This window comes from Lepisosteus platostomus, chromosome 11 (assembly GCF_059453375.1).
Source record: "Lepisosteus platostomus isolate fLepPlt1 chromosome 11, fLepPlt1.hap1, whole genome shotgun sequence".
Taxonomy (NCBI): Eukaryota; Metazoa; Chordata; class Actinopteri; order Semionotiformes; family Lepisosteidae; genus Lepisosteus; species Lepisosteus platostomus.
Window position 1 is genome coordinate 13850447 of NC_142621.1, and position 18702 is coordinate 13869148.

General features: G+C 36.1%; 1 protein-coding gene across 4 annotated transcripts in view; it reads right to left on the minus strand.

Moving 5' to 3' along the window:
• The window catches only part of lepr (leptin receptor), a 43768-nt gene extending 25283 nt beyond the window's left edge, over positions 1 to 18485 (minus strand). Inside the window, exons 1-3 of one of the 4 annotated variants that reach the window (XM_088598560.1) lie at positions 18360 to 18470; positions 18195 to 18230; positions 10099 to 10174 (exon numbers count right to left, since the gene is read on the minus strand). The gene's annotated coding sequence lies outside the window, so the exon portion shown is untranslated. Of the gene's footprint in view, positions 1 to 1691; positions 1769 to 1855; positions 1875 to 10098; positions 10175 to 18194; positions 18231 to 18359 lie in introns of those variants that run through there. The other 3 variants (XM_088598561.1, XM_088598563.1, XM_088598562.1) reach the window with 3 other exon arrangements.
• Positions 18486 to 18702: the final 217 nt, after the last annotated feature.

Sequence of the window (18702 nt, forward strand, 5' to 3'; positions counted from 1 at the left end):
CAATTAATGGATATCAGAGAGCTTGGCACAGGTGTGTAGAATTCTGCACAAAAAATCCACTGACAGAGAAGTTCAAACGTGAGTCTAAGCAGAAGTGGCCAGTCATTACTGAACTCCACTTGTAGCAATTGATAGCAACCTGAATACGTGATGATCCATTGATCAATAGGACCTCACTTGCTGCACTTCCTTAAGGCTCATTGTGATGCAACAACATTACAGCAAGACAACACATGTTCTCATGCGGCTCGTGTGCCAACAGCTTTTTAATTCTAACTGTGTGTGTAGAGGGAGTTGCGCTACTGGATTCCCAACTCCTTAGAACTAAACAATTGTGGAATGAGCTGGGATGATGTGTGGCAACAAGGGCTCAGAGACCACATTTGTTCCAGCTGTAGGAGAGGAATGGAAACGAGTCCCGTAAGACAGCATCTGCAAGCTGGTGTACAGCACGAGTCGCACAGCTTATATCACTTCCAGCAGTAGTCACACATTTGCTAGACCGTGGCATTTACAGTAGACCTCCACAGTTGACAAATGTTAATCAGGATAATGAATTTACCTATGTCATGTTTGTTCAATAAAATCTCAGTTCACTTGTGACAAATAAAATGTCATTTTCCTGATTGCCACATCTTCACAAGGCTAAGTGGTTTGTTTTTGATGCTCGGTATAATTCAATTTTACATTTCCTTGCTTGCATTTCCAGAAACTTCAAGAGCATTAGACTAGAGAGTAAGATAACATTTCTATCAGATGAAGAGTAACAGCTATCTTGATGTAAGCACTGTACTGTATATACAAGTACTGTAAGACGCAATGTTGTTAAAAGGTAAAAGTGGTGATGACGGAAAATCCATATAAAAATCATCAAACTAGTAGAAAAAGATAAAGACACAGGACTCAACAGGAATACACTGCAGATTGCTTAACGATCTCTATTCTATTCTATTTCCCTACATTGTTTACATGAGCTGTTTTGTTAGAGGTAAGGTTACACATAACTGTTGCCGTTTAAGTATTTTGAACCGCACATGCTCTTTCATAGTAGACTCCTGGGAGGACTGATCGAAATGAGGATCACAAATCTCCGAGTCCATTAAAATATAATTGTTTACAATACATTTAACTGTACGTTATGATTTCGAAATGTATTGCTTAAACAATTTGACATAATTTTAGAGGACGACAATGAAGGAAAGCTCCTGCACTACTATTTATCAGTAGTGTTTGATCTCTGCGTGTCCTTTTAATGATTTAAAAAACAGAATACTAATTCGGTCTAAAGCGTACAGCTGGCAAAACACATTTAAATGCAAATCTTCCACTCTCTTCTACTTCATTTAATAGTATGATAGAAAAATGTAGTGGTAAAAATAAAGGTTTACAGCGCGTTTTTGTCTTGAATACTTCGCAATGTGAATTTAATGCGCATTGCTTGCAACCACTACTTAATTCTGTCGAACATCTGTTTAACTGCTCTTGGTTTAAAAACTCAAGATTTCTCCGTCCCTCTCTAACCCTCAAAAATATCAATAAGCGACTACTGTAGCACAAGTTAGCAGTGCGCTGCAAAGTGTAACAAACTAACAAACATTAAAGACAAAGCCTTTAAAAACATATGTGCTACAATTACATTTTTAAACATAAAATCTGTAATAAAAGTGTTATCTAATTACAATGCTTCCTACCTGTTCGTTAGCAGGCGCTTGTCTCGGCAGGGGAAAAAGGAGATGCAAGTTACCGCGCTGCGCAAGCCAAGCTCAGAAGGCGTAAACAATTCAACTCTGAAGAAATGAATGGTGAAGTAACCCGGCTGGGGGTGGGTAAAAGGTTCGGAGAAAGCTGCACTTACACGGTTGGAGTCACTATCTTGAGTCATCAAGGCTCCAAAGGAGACCCTACTTCTGTGATTGTGTGGAAAAGAATGCTGTAATCGAACTGCTGAATGCAAAAAAAAATTAACAGCTTCATTATGCACCCAATTATCCCTGTTTTCCACAGCTTCTTAAACTTTGTTCCATAGAATGAGTGGAAAGAACAATAATCAGAAGATTGTTAATAATTGCACTTGTGTGATTGCACGTTGTAGCCCTCTGGTTTTCTCCTTTTAAAATGCCTGCTAATAATTGGAATAAATAAGGAGGTTAAACTACTGTACGTGAAGGAGGGACAGGGGTCTGGAAAAATAATATTACAGTACACCAATTCATCAAGCCACCTGGTATATCAGGGCTCATTTGGCATTAAGATACAGATCACCTCCCTGGGACCTGGATTTTGATTCAAGTGGAGGGTAGGGAATTCTCTACTGTCTGGGGGGTAGGGAATTCTCCACTGTCTTGGGGGTGGCACTGTTCTGGGCTAAAGACAGGGCTCAGACAATATAGGGAGCACTGTATGTCTTGCAACATATTACCAAAGACAGACATGCTTTCTTTCAGCATCCCACTCTAAGTAATATGCAGTACGATTTGAAATGTGCACACAAACTTTATTGTTGTACCTTATATCTCCCAACTGTATGGTAAGTAGGTGGCTATAATTGTGCAGTAGATGATGGTTTTTCAAGAGCTCACATAAAAGTGCTGGTAATATATTGTACAGAGGAGTACATATTACATCTCTAAAGTGGTCAATCTTTTTTAATAATAAACTGAAAATAAAATCCTTAAAACTGTTAAATATGTTTGCTGCTTTCCCACAGACAGCTTTTAATGGATGCCTTTTAGGAGGCTATTGTCGTTGTTTAGCTTTTTTGGATAAACTGTGCAATCCTGGGGGTGGAATGAAAGCTATCCTTTTACACTATCAATTAATTATAACAAGTCTCCTATGTCCATTTCACCCACTCATTTGCCATTTGTCTGCAATATTGCTCCCTCCTAAGTACAAAATTCCTGTACTGCAGTAATGTAGTTAGTGGAGTACCACAGGGGACTGTATTTGGATCACTGCTGTTCTTAATTATCATACCAATTACCGAAATAACATATAATTAATAAACTAGTCATGTTTGCAGATACCAGAACAGGAAAAGACAGTATCAAACACTATAGAAGCCAAAACAAAAATCAGAGAGAGATTAAAGACTGACTACCACCTAGCAGATGACATTTAATGTAGATAAGAATAGAAGAGAGTTACATGCAAGTCACAGTCAAACTATAAATACAATAAGGGTGTTGCCGTAATATATAGAATATATAAATATAATAAGGTTAACACAAAAGACCTAGACCTCTAATGTAAATATAGGTCTTCTAAACAATGTACCATAGGAATGCAATAAAAATGTTTCAATATATAGTTAAAACTGAGTTTAAATCTAACAATGTTACCTTAAAGTTGTACAATGCAAGAGTAAATATATTCAACTATATACTTGAATGGATCTAATTCAAGTATTCAAAATACTCAAAGGCACTGACAAAGTCAAGCCAATGAACTTCTTCTATTTGAACAGTGAAGTGTGAAACAGGAGAACTAAGTGCAACAACTAAGAACAGGAAGCAGTTTATTACACAAAGGGCTGTGAAATTCTGTTCATTGCATTATTCAGAAACACTGAACAAAGTAAGAAAACTGACACATTTGTCCAGACAGATGTTGATCACACATCAGTTGTTTGTAACAAATAGCAGATGTCCTCAACTGTGGTGTTTTTTAAGCAATCAAAAGCGACATTTATTTTTTTCTTTTAAAAAATCCAAAACCCATTCTTAAAACAGATGTTTTATTTGATTAAATTCCACCTAGACAGATAATCCCTTTAAATTCTGAGACACTTAGTTGTGTGTTTATGGATATATAATCTCAATATTTTGACTAAAATAGATGCCCCTTCTCTATTAAATTGAAATAATGAGACAGATGCCTAGGCAAAACATTTTACTACCAGGCTTAGGGTTATTGATCTGAAGAACAAAAAAGCTTGAAAAGACTTAAAAAATTATGAGCTGTGTAGTTAATCTTTTCTTTGTTCTCCATGGACTACAGCCATTGACAGCCTGATTTACACGCAATATTAATCATATACTATGAAAACTCTCCCTGGAGCAGTTGGCTCTGTTGCAGATCTTTGGGACGATATTTCTGAAAAACTGAAGAAGGGTATGCAAAAAAACACGTTGAAACAGGAAAGACTAAGGCTTAACTATGAAATACACCAGACAGTTGCACTATTATGGATTTATTAAAGGAGAGTCCAAATTATATTTGTTAATGTTTAATAAAACACCTTAAAAATATACTTCTTGATATCCATCTATCTTATAAGCACTTTACCTAATACAGGGTCGTGGTGGAGCCTGAGCATGCAACAGGCACAAGGCAGAATACACCCTGGACAGAATTATAGTCCATCACAGGGCACATACAGACATGGGCATGCACACATTCCCTCACAGCAGGGACAGTTTGCCCAGCAGCAAATTTACCTACCAGTCTGTTTTGGGACTGTGGGAGAAAACCCCCAGCACCCGAGGGAAGCTGACATTAACATGAAGAGAACATACAAACTCAACATAGATACAGTAGCACCCACATCCAGAATTTAACTTAAGGCACCAGCGCTACAAGGCAGCAATGCTATACTATACCCAGTATAGTGGCGGGGATGCTATACTGTAGTGGGCGCCGTTTCTTTTGGATGAGATGTTAAACCAAGGTCCTGACTCTCAGTGGTCATTAAAGATCCCTGGGCATTTTCTCGATAAGACTAGGGAGTTATCCCGGTGTCTAGGCCAAATTTCCCCCCTTGGCCTTTACTGAGGCCTCCAAATTGTCCCCATGTATGATTGGCTTGCACTTGTCCTGCGATGGACTGGCACCCCGTCCAGGGTGTACCCTGCCTTGCGCTCGTTGCTTGCTGGGTAGGCTCCAGCTTCCTACAACACTGTATGGTATAAAGTGGTTTGGTGAATGACATGACATGACAATTCACAGGTCCTTGAAGTTAATAAGGAAACACCATTCTAAGATAATCTGTATGGCGGCTGAGCTGCCCTGCATTGATATATCCACATGGTAGGAAAAAATTAGATGAAGCACAGTCCTTAAAATTTCACTGATCAAGCTAACAAAACTATAGTTGAAGAAAATAAAATGCTGTACTGGGTGGGACAGGGGTTTGTTGATTAGCACAGCTGCCTCTCAGTTATGAGGCCTTGGGTTTGATTCCAGCAAGGGGAGATTTCTGTGTGGAGTTTGCATGGTTTCCTGTGGCTGTGTGGGTTTTGTCTATGTGGTCTGATCTCTTCCCTCAGTCTTAAAATGTGCTTAATGATTAACTGACATCTCAAAATTGTCTTTCATACACATGTGTGTGTACTGTGATGGATGTCCCTGTTCAAAATGTATATTGCCTTGTAGCCACTGTCTTTGAGCTCACTTGAACCCTGTACTGGTCTAATTGATGCTGATAATGTATGAATGGATGCACTACTCAAGGCCAGTTTAATATAGAAATTGCAATGTTCAGAGAAACAACTTTATTGCTATATGACTCCTCAAAAGGCCAAAGCAACTCTTTAAATATTTAAGTTGCTTTAAAAAGATTCTGCATTAGGACAGCTGTAGGGGGATTAATTAAAACAAACTTTTAGGTAAATCTTAGCTTTATCATAACACAAACACTATGTGGACTCCCAAACCATTCCATTTATTCTTGAAGGAACACATTTTTTTGTTGGAAATACAACTAATGAAACGTTCCCCTGCCTTCTTTGCTAAGAACATATTACATGACCATTTTTATTTTCTTATTGCATTGCATTCATTATAATTGCATCATGATACTGCATCATTTTATGACACTATTAGTCACTCATTCTTAGGTAGTTGTATTGAAGCAGTTGCCATGACAACTGAGCCTGGACCTGATTAAAAGCACATCATTTGTCCATGGCTAGGGTAGTTTGCTAGCAATGATGCACATAGTGGTTATTGAAATAGGGTTAATGAGATTTAATTAATTGAACTGACAATTATAAATAAATACAACAGGGATTCTATTAAGGCCATCAGTGATTTTCTTTTTAATTAGAGATTTCAAAACTGCACTTCAGCAGTCTTTCTGTGTCCATTCACTTACCATAGAGTATAGGTGCTTTATACCCCGGTGTATTTTCATGTTTAAAATCTACCTGGAAAAAATTGGAACCTTTTCATTTTATGCTTCATCATCTTGATGTTCTGATAGAACACATTTGCAGATTACTTACAATTAATTCTAACATTTATTAACAAAATGAATCAGTTCCAAAACTGATGTTATTCATAAGCTAGCTGAAGCCGTTTTTTGTTTTCATTCTGTAAAAAATGTGTTTTTTAATTCCTCATTCAATGTTTTATTAGGTTGTCTTATTACATATTATAAACCTTAATTGTCCTGTCTAATCTGTTGTGAATTACTTTTCCCACTGTATATTGGAAATGCTATACTTAAAGGTTTGGATCGATAAGTTCAGAAAGAAGGATGTTAAATGTTTAATAAATTTTAAACATTCCCTTATAGCTGTCCTGGGATCATTTTTCTTCTTTTTTCTATATGTACATCTGTAGAATTGCCTTAATGGAGATTCAATTACTGTTAATGTACATCTATATTCAGAATGCTGTAATACTGTATAATGTATGCTTTACAACTTAAAAGACTAATTTCAAGTGTATTCATCTATAAAGCAAACAACAGTGGGTTGCCACGTTTATTCAGAATTAGGTTATTTTTCCATGACATAAGGGATTTATTTTTTATTTATTGCATGCCTTATAAGAGGCACACAGTGTAGTGGTTAGCATTGCTGCCTCACACTGCTGGGGCCCTGTGTTCTGTTCCTGGGGTGTTAACTGGTCTCCACATGTGCGTATGGGTTTCCTTCAGGTGCTCTGTTGTCCTTCCACAGTCCAAAGACATACTGATAGGTTAATCAACTTCCGGAGAAAAAAGCCCTGGTGAGAGTGTGTTTCCTTGTTTGTGTTAGTGTCTGTGTGGGTTTTGTGACGGACTGGAGTCCTATCCAGGGTGTGTCCTGCCTTGTGCCCACTGCTTGCCAACACCCTGTACTGGACCATGTACAGTTAGAAAATGGATAGATACCTTAAACATGACCTACTGCATTTTGTTCAAAACAAAAGTGTCTGTATGGCAAGAACATGAACTACTGTATTTTAAAACCAGAACTGAAGGTACTTCAGTAATAAGTAACAATCATCTGCTCTGACCGTTTTTCACATTTGATCAATTTTGGTATCAACCTGATCAGTGCTCATTGTATACATCCTATTCTACTGTTGCTGTCAGCCTGTCACAGTTATTGCTTCCTGATTACTGTGTTCCATTCTGATGATGATTAAATCTTCTTCAATTTCCCTTGTCAATGACTTCTACTTCTTGTGAAAACCAAAAATGTTCTGCTGATGCATAGTAATAAATTAGATTTGAAGAAATTCAGTTTAAAACGTTTTTTTTTAAAATCTCCTTAACATGTCTTTCAGACCAGACTTAGCATAATATCTAAAGAAATTAACTTAAAATTAAATAATTTTGGGGTTTTTAAATTATATCCTCGAGTTAAATGATTAAACTGTTTTCTGATGGTTTTCATTTTATTTTGTCAAAAGACCACATGATCTGAACCCATTCTTAAATACATTACCACATGCAAAGGGAAATGTAGAGACCCACAGTATCTTGACTGTCAATCTGCAAGATTTCAGAACAGTTTTTGATAGATAAAAATACTGCAATTCTAAATTACATAAAGCAGATGAAGAAGAAAAGTAGTAATTTAGTTAAAAAGTTAAGAATTACAGTACATCCTATAATGTTCCTGTACATTAGAAGATTTCAGTGTTAATGGTGGATGTTTGATTATCCAGTGATTCATCAGATTAGATGTCAAGGAGTAAGAGGCACTTTATGAGAGATGAGGATAAGACCTTGTGGGTTATATTTATTCTCTTGCCTTCCATCTCCTCTGAAGAATGAGTACAAGTGGAGTGTTTCAAAAATCATACAGTATTTAGCAAAAACTTGTCCTCTGGTACCTAAGGTGTTCTAACTAACCAAAACAAATGTTTATCCATTTATATTCTAATCAAATATTATTTTGTTCAATAAGATGTTCTATCCACATACTGTATCTGGTCCCAGTGTCCAGAAACAACATCACCCAGAGGCAGACCAGGGATTTTGGAACTGCTTACAAGAATAATTCAGTGGATTTAAATAAAATCTTAACTACAGTATACAGTACCACAAAATTTACTACTGTAAGGCTGAGTTCCTATTGGTGACTGGTAACATTTAAAAGTAAAGAGGGTAATTTGTATTGTATTCTGCATTTAATTAAGAGCTGAGAAAATAAAGTTAAAATCCAATAGAAATGATTTTTAGCAGATATCTACTTTATAGGTGATCTATAAGAAAAAAGGAGGAGTTAGGTTCAGTTTAAATTGCCACGATTTCTACTACAGAGATATACATTACCAGGGAAAGTCAAACCTCATCTTTTATCACTCACCTCCTTGTGCCCCCAGTAATCCCCCCTGCAGGTTAGTAGGACATCACCATGTGTACTCCTTAAACCTTAATATAGTGAAGGCGATGTGACATCTACTGTAACAAGGCCTTTAGAGCCACTATTGCAGCTTAGTACAGGGGACTGCAGGATCACTTAAGCAATCAATGCAGCTATGACCCCAAGGCACCAGTGTCTACTCAGTGATGACACCACAAACCACACTGTTCAAGCACTGCAATACACTGTATGTACTCCTCTATAGAAGTTCTAATTTCACAAAACCTTTGCATTTAGAAGGTGCAAAATGTCTTAGTTTTATGCAATATTTCATGTGCATTTGTATTCTTAGCTATACTGTAAAAGGCTTTTGTATAATCACAGGAAGCTCAGGCAAACATGTGAGGACCGTTATAACATTGAATACTAACGTAGAACAGGAGTTTCTGGCCTATACAATTTCATCTCTTTTTCAATCTCAATCTTTCTGTTTTTATCTGCATAACAATTAACCCCCATTAAGAAAAACTGGGAAACCATATCACAAATGGAAAAAAGACTGAATAATAAAGAGAAAGGTGTAAAAATAAATAATGAGAATGAAACAGATCTTTTTATTTTCATATGAATGGACAGAAACAAAAATGAGCTTTAAAAAAAAGCACACAATGTTCAATCCAAAATATTACACACTGGACAATTCTCTGTCACAGCAAACCATCAAGCAGGACAAAGGTTAAAATTCAAGACTATTCATCAGAGTTGAAATATGAAGGATGCCTGGGATGAAAATGAGATGCTAAATATTGCATGGCCTCCTAGACAGGTGAAGAGAGTTATTGCTTTTCGGGAACATAAATTAGAAATAATCTTGAAGTACTTCATGACACTCTCTACAAACCCGTTCTTCAGGGTAACAGCAGAGGGTGATATTAGCCACATTCAGAATTAACTGCTCAAAGTCTCAATTCTAAGCAAAATAATCCTAAGATCAACTGAATTTATTTCTCCTAAGAATCATAAACTACATGCTTCTGAGAAGCAAATGCCACTGTGTGTGAAAACCCCACGAATTACCATTTACAAATTCATATAATGCAATTTTTAACAAATTGTAAACTTAATTTTAACTAATTTTGAATTATAAATGGAGAAACATAGCCTTACCCAGCAAAGATTACACTGATGATTGAAATGTGCTGGAGGAAATATTTACATACACAAAGTGCCCAGTGCAAACAACTCTGTTTTTCAGAATTAGGATATGATAATGATAAGAACAGTCCATCTTACAGTGTTCTTTAAATAAGGATGACGCATCTATTGTAACATCACCTCCCTAGACACAGAAACATGCCTGAATTGGAGATGACTACAACTGAAAACAGTCATGGTCTCAGGGGATCTATCATTCCTATGTGCATCAATAATTGATCAAAAAGATACACCTTTGAGTGAATTGCAACACTGGCACATAAAAAAGTGATTTTGAAATGTTCATAAAGAAAAGCAATTCCTCAAAATGTTATAATTCTATTCTGGTGATTCACAGTTTGACGATCTCTGTGTTTCCTACCTGCATCAACAATCAGGAGAGAGCAGTCCTGATGTTAAAGAAAGACCACTTTTCTTTTCGTAAAGCTGTTTAAGGCCTGTATAAAAGAGAACAACAAAAGATTTACTGATTGTTACATTTCCAAGTTTTCCCTCAGAATATATGAGTCCAGTACATGCACAGATAATATTTTAAATGAGTCAAGTTTTTCTTGTTGTTGAAAGATCTCATCTGTGTGCCCGACAGATTTACTACCCTTTGATCAAATTTATGCCTGCAAGTAACAGTTGTAGCATGCTTATTTCCTTCACAATGCTGGATGTTAATTCCAGGCCTAAAATTGAGCTCCCTCCACTTTCTAAAAAGATTGCTTGTAAACCAATTTCCTCCCTTTGGAGCCTTTCTTTTGCATGTATAGCTAGGAAGCAATGGAAAGGTCAGATCACAGATTTAGCACTTTAATTTTAGAAATTAAATTAAACCTCATTGTCTACCTTCTGATGGCCCTTGCTAGACACAGAAAACCTCCCCAATTAACCCGCACAGACATATTAGAAAACCCTCCATAATAAAAAGTTTCTCAGCAGGCCTTCAGACACATCAGATTCTGTGTAGCAACAACTCTGTTACAGGAGGCAAAAGTGAACTAAGCATAATATGAATCATCTTATTTTTGATCTTAGCAAGATTTTACCAGATGGGCTACAAAGACCAAATGACCTCCTCTGTAACCTTTTTATGTTTTTATCTTTCCTATTAAATGTCAAAATTTAACAATTTAAAGAGTCTAACTTAGCATGTCAGCTGAAGTGTAAAATGTCGTGGTCTTGATTTATTAATATCTTAAGTGTTTACATTGGTTTTACAGCTTCCTGTTTCCATGATGTTGGAAAAACCTACAGTATGTAAAACCCTTCTATATTGCAAAAAAAAAACATTAAGGGAAGACATTTTATTTTAGTTGCAGCATGAAAAAATGCCAATTTAAAACAATGTGCATAAACATTAGCAGACCTCAGTAAGGCCAAACACAAGCCCTTGATTAATTCACTGTGGGCTTTCCGAGCACCAGATTTCAGATGAATAAAGTTAAAGAACCCTAGCCTAACTTCCTTAAGTTGCCAAAAAAGGTATAAAAATTGCTGATGTAAGGCATTCCAAATGTTGTGAAAATAGCTTCAAGCAATGGAATAATTTTATTTCTGATATTTTCCTTTCACAAAGTATTTTTATTACTTTTATGAAAGCTGAAATGCTCTGGCAATAAAAGCATGTCTTATGCCAGACTTCAATTACAGAGTGTTTGATTTAGCACAGTTCATTCGTAAAACACCAGATGCCAAAAAAAACATGATTCAAGCGTTTTTTTCTTCTTGTTGTATGATACCTTTGTCTCTTAGTGTGAAAGGCTTAAATAAGCAGATGCACAGAAAAAAAGCTGTTTGTTTTTTATCCATATCTAAGCTTTGGAGGACAGATCAGTGTTGCTGTCTCAAAGCTGTTGACTACCAGAGTTTGCATGTATCTCAAATTCTATGTTCCAGTTTGGTTCTAATGTTTTTTTTCCATGTTTAAAAAAATGGCTTTTAATCAGTGTCTCTTAATTGTCTCTTAATTATGCGTGCTAAGTACTGATATTCCAGGATGCAATACTGCCTTGTACCCTATGCTTCCAAGATACTGTAGGTTTCAGGAAACATCTTTAATAATAATAATAATAATAATAATAATAATAATAATAATAATAATAATAATAATAATCTCCTTTCTGATAATGGATGGATGACAACAGATGCAAATAAAATAAACATGAGACCAAGAAAATATTTTTTAAATCCTGGTTATAGGAAGCTATAAATCTAGGTTGGAGAATATCAGCAATTTCCTATTGAAGAAGTTTTCTTGCTCAGTCTCCAAATGATAATAGCCTCCACTGGCCAGGCAGGGACTTGTCTCTTGGACTCTAAAGGAAAGCTAAACAGCTCAGAAGAAAACCTGACTAGACATATGTTCCAAGGAAAACAATGGATCACTCCATCTCTTTCAAAGGCCCTAAGTCAGTGAAATAAATCTGTGCTTAAAACTAAACCCTGTAGATCCATTATCATTATTTTTCTAATGAAGGTCATGGCAATTCAGGGCCTATCCACAAAGCACCGGGCATATGGAGCATACTGGGACCACATAACTGCCAGCACCACAGAGCAATGCACAATTTAGAAAACTTTAAAACAAAAATTAAACTGCATACCTTCGATGAATGGGAGGGAAAATCTCCATGTGACTGTGGAGAGAGCATGCAATCTCCATGCATATGGATGCCAAGGTCAGAACCAAACAAAGGACCCTGCTTCCCATCATGTTACCGTGCCGCCCAGCACCAGTATGTGTTATAAAGGAAATTATGTCAAGTACAGGCCTCTATTTACAGCCAAGTGCACTTCTCTGGGGCTTGGCACGAAACCAACAAAAGGAAGGGTCAGGTGTTTGTACTCAAAGATTTATTGAAGGCTTAGTGTCTGAGGCGACGTTGAGCGGATGACAGTACATACCAAACATGTTCAGCATTCTCTATCCTTTACAGCTTGGGTGTAGTTTATATGACCTCATTCTAAACCTATGGCACGGTAGTTTCCTCAGGGATTGTCAGAAGTGTAAAAATGCCTTCTACACAGACCACAACACTGACGAGATTCTGTGACAGTGCTGCAGTGACACTGCACCACTTGTTTTATCTTTTTTTTTACTGAGTTGTCCAGGAATAATGTCAGCATAAAGGCAAGGACAATGCAGGCCTGCTAATTTATGTTTTTTATTAAGTCGGTCCTGCATAGGTTGGGCTCTTGCATCACTTGGCTAAGCAAGTGTTTTCCAAATTAGAGTATTCTATTTTTAAGAAAAACTTAACAAATAAGGAAAATGTCTAACTCCACTGAGACAAAAACTCCAATCAAGGAATAACGGAAGAATATTTTTCTATTTACCAGAAACTGATTAAAACAGAAGCCAGAGTTTCTCACACAGTGCAACTGGGATATACTGTAACCACCATCTCCAGACTATCATTTCTATCACTTTTTACATCTCTGAGACTGCATACCACAAACAATTTTTAAAAATCTCTTTGTGGGTGATGGAAGCCAATGAATTTACTGGTTTTCCCCAGTTTGTCTTCAAACTATAAAAATAAAAATCATATGCCAGTTATGCATGAACATTTTGATGAAAATATATTAATTCGGTAGCCTTTTTCTATTTCCATATGACTGTTAAATCACAAAATAATATATATATAATATTAATAATATATATTATTAATAATATATAATATATGTTTTAATCAAATGATCAAATATATGTATAGATTTATTATATAAATATAAAATTCTTTGAAGTTTCCTGTAATTTCTATACTCAGATATGACCGCAATAAGAGACATTCCTAATTCCATGCATGCCTTTTCCAGTTTCCACACTTTTCCGATAGACTTTTGGGACTATGTTAACATTACCTATGTAAAAAAGTAACTCTCTAAATGCATCAAATCGGTTATAGCATCTTAAAATAAGTTGTATTTTCTTTTTCTGCTGTGCACTTTAGTTCTGTCACTACTAGTTGAAAAAGCATAAAATGAATAATACCAGCTTCAGTATTGGTTGTTTCCACTGTAGTTTTTAGATTAAGTAAATTTCAGATTGCAGTAACAATATAAATTCTGTACCATAATGATTATTAAGAACACCATATATTTCCTAAATGCACTAAAGCACAATGTATTTTGCTTTAATGTCCTTGCTAATGTTTTTCAAGCACTGAACTGCTACCAATATTAGGAAAATAACTGAAGTTCTGGTTGCTTTTTGTACTTAATGCATATCAAAAGAAGTAAAGCAACAAAATTTACCCCTCCCCCCAAAAATCACTTATTAAGAGGTGAGATATGATCATTCAAATGCCACACCTATTTAATAAGATTAAGATTACAAAACACTTACCCCCTGCCTTCAGGCACAGAACAGTGCCAGAGCTATGACTACAAGAATCAAATGATTCAAAAGAGAAAACTATTAAATTTAATTTACTTGAACAATTTAATTTTGTAGCTAGGATTCCAATTCTCATCAGCTGGAGTACAGCTGGATGGACTGAAGCTTTTTAGCAAATCACCTTTCTCAAGGATACAAGACAGTAGTAGTTGAGCTACAAAAGAAAAATTGTCACCCTATGTATGTTTTTAGAAAGAAATACAATATATAGATTTTGCATATTGATAAAATAGTTTTTGACATTATTTTATTACTGGCTGTCCATTCTTGACAGACCATGATACATTTGAGTGACTGTTACTTAAGCACTTCATCATCTCATGAAGCAGTTAATTATGCTAAATTTAACTTGTTGAATGTTAATCCAGGTGAAAACCACAAAAGAAACACACAGAAAGAAATCAATGTATCAAGGAAACCACACTTTCTCCAGTAGACTCAGAAATATAGAGCCAAGTCATCTTTAGAGACTAATAGATTTCTTTGAGTGTGGCGCTACTGGGCAGAACAATTCACTAATTTCTGTATACAAGAGACTCATTGATGGTGAAGTGTGATGGCCTGAGCAGAAACATTTAGTCGCTGCAGAACTCTACCTGTATTGATTGATGGCAGCCTGAGTGCATGACAATACTGTACATTGATCAAGACCTGAGACCTCACTTGCTACCCTTCCCATTTACAATAACTGCATTCATGCTGCTAGTGTACCAATAGCTTTCTGGCAAAATGAGAAAGTGGCATATGACATGGACTTACTACCCATCTGACCTGAGCCCCATAGAACATTTTTAGGATGAACTGACATGTGCCAGGAACATGCTTCTTCAGACTGTGCAAGAGAATCCCACAAGGCACCATCTGCAACATGGTGTGAAGCATGAAATGTACACTACCAGCCTGTGACTTTCACAGACTTTCCTATAGCTGTAGTATAAATAACAAGAGCCAGTCCATTTTTTAAATGAAAATTATGTTTGCTTGAAAGATAATACAAAGCAGAGCCATTATTCATTCTTGAGCAGTGTGGTAAATATTTTTCCATTAATACGGTTAGTGCATCTTAGCCTGCACTTCCACAGGATACTACCTACAGTGCTCTCTTCAATGTCATAAAGGCACATTCAGTCTCTGAGTTTCATCAGGAGAAGAGCCAAAGACTACAGACTACACCAGAGTTGTAAAGCATTATGATATGACCAGAAGGTCATTGTGCTCAGACAATAATATCTTGATCTTGTCCTTAATCCCAAGTTGCCTTCCTTCTACGTGACCTGTTCTTCTATGGGTTTCAGTGACTTTCAATGATTTAAGAAGACTGTCCTACTTTAATAACTCATTTGTGAAATACAAATTCTACAGAATGTTTCCTCTACTGTGATGTTACAGGTTCGTATATATTAAGGCACAGCACACACACCCTCATGCACTATAAACATCAGTTTATACAGTAATAACCAAAAAAGAGAAATAAATATACAATAGCAAGCAATGGATAAAACAGACAAAATGCCCTATTTCCCACTTTTGAAACCATTCAAAATTTGTGAGGGTTGTGAACTTCAGCAATCATCAGGAATCCATCAGTGCCAGCCAGACTGTTTTTCACAATAATTAATGCCATACTATTCCGTAACATAAGTTACGGCAACAAACAACTGTCTTGCCAAGAGAAAGATCTGAAAGAGTGATATGGTACAAACACTCAGACAAGACACAAAAGGAATTATTGCAGCTGTATTGCAGCAATGTGGAACAAGGGTTAGGCCTCTGGATTTGAAACTGGAAGGTTGCGGGTTAAAGGCCTAGGTGGCATGTCTGTGGAATGAGCAGGGCACATCACTAGAATGCCTAGAGAACAAATGGAAGGTGCTTTGAATAAAATAACGACTTACATAAGGTAAAAATAATGATAACTCAGTGCCAAACTGAAAACTGCAATCAATGTGATTTGGAAAAGTCTCCATTAGATGTATCTTTTTGTACGTCTACACTTGTCTTTTATTCCTACAAGAAAATAACATCCTCTTATAAATTAGGTGCTAAAAACACACAGCAGATGGGCCAAATGGCCTCTTTTCATTGGCAAGCATTCTTGTGTACTGTAGTTTTCAGAAGCTCAGGCTTAGTAGGATCGGGATTCAGGTATTCAGTGTTGGTGCAGTTTTACTGTTAATATGACACTGCTGCACTCTTCATCAGTGTAGCTTTACAGCATTATCATTATTTATTATGGATTCAAAGGAAGCCAGAGAAACTAGGTCTCAGTCCCTCCCCGATGAAACAGTCATACCCAAACTAAAGGTCAAAGGGTTTGTGTACAGATATTCTTTAATCTGTGTCACTCAAACAAGTTGGAAGCACATACAGTTCTAAGTTAAAAGAATTTAATTGACTTACTAGAGTCTAGAACACTGAACTCACTTCCAGAATGACCACCTCACTGTTAACAGTAGACACTGAAAATTACAGCAGTTGAGAGAAAAACAAGTTTAAAAGAATTTCATAACATAAATATTCCTTCCGCAAATGGTGATTTTAGCTTAATGAGAGAGTGGGGACGGTCTTCAAGTCTGAGCTAATCAATCACACCAGAGTGAAATAAAACACTACAGTCCCTTCCACATGATTACAAATAATACATTTTAAAACTGTATTTGAAAGACATGAAAAATTCTTAAGTGTTTTATTAACTGCAATTAATACACATGGAAGTCAACTAAATATTGATCAAACTATTCAATTTCATAATATGCTTAGCATTTCTTTATGGAGTCTAGCATTCATTCATCGAATTAAAAAACATTCTCCTATTCAAGCCAGATCCAAAATTACATACTGGACATTCCTGCAATTTGGCAACAACACATTCACCAGAAAAAGAAATCTCAAACCTGCATAGCACCTGTTGACACATCACAAGCCACCCTTTTGGAGCTACTGAAAGCAAGAAACAGCAGATCTCTGGTCGGGAATGTACAGACTAATTTTTCAAGTTAGAATCAACCAGCTGTTGGAATAAAATAATCACACTCTCCCACTTCCCGGTACACAGAATACGCTACAACAGAGGTGGGCACATTACTAAAATAAAAGGCAACTTACGATCCATTGTTTCTGTTGCATGTAAAGTACTTTGAGAAGTTACAAACAGCACTTGAATGAGCCCTGGATTTGGGTGCAGTAGAAAAATTTGTAAACATCAAAATATTTTATAGTATTTGACAATGGGTTCTGATGTGAAGAATGTTTGCATGTAGGTACGCAATAGAGAGAATGTTGTAAAAAAAGAAATCCTGAACTTCCCATCATGAACTTAACTTAAACTTCATTTTTTTCATTATGGATAAAAGAACCTTTTTATAGTAACACATTGCTTGAACAATGTCACGTTAAAAAAAAGCATGATCCCTAACATTGCATAATACAATCCACGAACAGGAACAAATAAAACCTAAAAGGGTGACCGTTTTCCTGAATGTTTTTGCCATTGGAAAACAAAACTCCATAAAACCATTAGTGGTGAAAAATGCACAATTAATAACATTGTTAAGAGCAATAACTGTTAGATAATGGAAAGTACAAGGATTCAAAAAGATCTGTTATGTTTACAAAACTGGATATTGATTCCAGCAAAACGTGTTTTTGAGCATTTAAAAAAACAAACCATGTCAAAAGGCCGTCTCTGAAAATCTCTATCAAATGAAAACAGTTATAAACAGTATGATGTTAGCAAAAGATCTCATCTTGCAAGGCAGATAGTATCACCTGGCAGTTAAAATAATCCAAGGAAGATGACAATATCAAATAAGGCTATCCATGTCCAGAGTTTGAAAGTTCAAATTTTGTTCTGTATCAAAATAGAAAACAAAAACTGCACCAACATTAAGCCTCCCTTTAATGCTTTTATTTGCATGCTTTATTTGTGTCTCATGAAGACAAAACCACTTAATTAATCAAAATATTTAAATAGGTTAAATGTAGGAATTCGATACAGTAACCCTTATAAGTGATATAAATATAAATCACCCTTACAAGTAATGGGGATGATTTAAAAAAGTAAATAATACCTTTTTTCCTTAATTGTCCAAACACAGTGTATATTCCTGCACAAAAAGTGAAAAAAATAAATTAAGGAGATATTGTAAGATTTTCAGGATAGAAAATAACAAATATAAACTAAAGTTCATGAACAGTAGAAATAGTATAACTAACAACAATATTGGGATACTCACCAGTTGTAGGGTTTTTACAATATCAAGTATGCTAAAAAAATTGTAAACACCCCCACTCAGAGGTGAGCATGTTGCTCTTGTCTGTTGATCGGGTCTCACAGATGTGCTGCTGGCTCAGCTGCTGTCTCTGGTCTCTAGGCAAACACAGAGCTATTCTGAGAAGTTGCCAGGAATACGTACCAATCATCACAACCCAGGCAGCCCTACAAGAACATTGGTGACTTTCCCAGTGCTTATGTGGCATCAACATTAACTTCTTGACAGGACAGACTACTACTAACTACTACAGGTTGCAAAAAATGGTATTTTAATGTCCCCCCTCGCTTTGCATCAGAGTTAGAAT